The sequence below is a fragment of the Tiliqua scincoides genome, chromosome 4, assembly GCF_035046505.1.
Source record: "Tiliqua scincoides isolate rTilSci1 chromosome 4, rTilSci1.hap2, whole genome shotgun sequence".
Classification (NCBI taxonomy): Eukaryota; Metazoa; Chordata; class Lepidosauria; order Squamata; family Scincidae; genus Tiliqua; species Tiliqua scincoides.
In genome coordinates this window covers 8,063,567-8,065,213 of record NC_089824.1, presented here as the reverse complement: position 1 = coordinate 8,065,213, position 1,647 = coordinate 8,063,567, and the positions used below count along the sequence as shown (strand labels likewise).

General features: G+C 44.6%; 1 pseudogene; it reads left to right on the top strand.

Annotated features, from left to right (window-relative positions):
• The first annotated feature begins 961 nt into the window (after window positions 1–961).
• Window positions 962–1,080, top strand: LOC136650232 (5S ribosomal RNA; annotated as a pseudogene).
• The last annotated feature ends 567 nt before the right edge of the window (window positions 1,081–1,647 follow it).

Below are 1,647 nucleotides of genomic sequence, written 5' to 3'. Positions count from 1 at the left end.
CTGATAATCCCCCGCTGGCCTTTTTGTTTTAAACATCTGGTCAGCCTTATGGTTTGCGAGAAATAAGCTTCTGAACAAAGGAAACCACTCACACCCAGAAACACACAGAGAGACACAATATCCTTTCAAATCAACAAGGCTTTCTCTGAAACATTAACTTTTAGGGTGTGGAGGGGAGAAAGGAAAGTAATTGTCCTTGTTGCTAAAAATGAACTTCATTCTCTCAAGATCTTAAACTCAAGGTAATGCTTTTGCCGCACAAATAATCCCAAGGCGTTTAATGGGACCATTACTGGAGGGAACAATGGCGCATAAATAGATGGTGCATAAATAGGAACTTGTGGAATGAGATGCACCAAAAGCTCTCCTTCTCTCCCCCCCCCTCCCTCCCCACAGCATCCTTGTTTTGTAGGAAAACACAATTGGGCCTCGGGTGGGTGATCTTCAGCCTGTAATAATGTTGTCAGCATTGTCGTGGAAATGGCGAAAGGTGCCATTTAGGGTAATGTGCTTGCATGCTAATCTGCGAGAGTTTCCAATTGTTGTTGATGCTGGAGCTGAAAACAGAGGAGGGGATCAAAATCACTGTTTTTGTCGAAAGCCTTTGCCTGTCACCGTGTGCCCGTGGCTCACAGCCGTTTTGGAAGGCCCGGTTTTTTCAGAGTGACAGACACACGGAGGCACAAATAGTTACATCTTTGCACAATCGTCGTCTTGTACAATCCAGCCTATTATACGAAACCTTTCAGGATCTTCAGACACTTGTCAGGCTCTAAATACAACCAATGGCATATGATTACGTGATTTCTGCAAAAGCGCCTGTTGGGATCGAAAAAAGAACTCTAATGCATATTTATTCAAGGCAAACTGTCTTTATTTCTACAGCACCGCACTGAAAGATTTGAATGGGGAGTTTAAATCAACGTGTCCCACACCATCTATTTGGACTCCTTATTTCCTTGGCTACACAACTGTTACCCTGCATGTGCCTCATCTCGTCTGATCTTGGAAGCTAAGCAGGGTCAGGCCTGGTTAGTACTTGGATGGGAGACCGCCTGGGAATACTGGGTGCTGTAGGCTTATACCATAGTCTTTCGAGACTGAAGGTTGCCAACCAACCAACATAGGCCATAACTTTCCTTTCCCTGCCCATTCTCTTCCTGCCACCTCTGTGCACATTTCCGCACCCTGAAGTGAAGCTGCGGTAGCTGTCCACATGTGACTACTTTAATTTCCTTGCGCATTTCTAGTATGCTCAACTGTCTTCCATTGCCTAGTTAAAAGGTAGATAAAATATCACAGGAACTCAGACAATAGCTGTGGGTCAGCAGGGCATGGGTGGGTGGGTGAATCTTAAATATTGGTCAAACACAGGTGTAGTTCCAGATCAAAAGTTTAAAGTCTAGTTGTGTCATTCAAAGTACCAGCCATATATGATTCCCATTGGTTGAGCTGCAGCAGGGACGAGAGGCAGAAAGTAATTATGAAGATTGGATGGGGATTGGATTAGATTCATTCTGCTCTGCCCAAATTTTGAAGCAGATGGCAGAAGCTTGAATCGATGAGTTCATGTATAGTTGAGGCATGGGAGGTGAGGGCTTAGTATGGCCTGAGAATATCCCTGAATTGTTCTAGTCAGCCATCAAG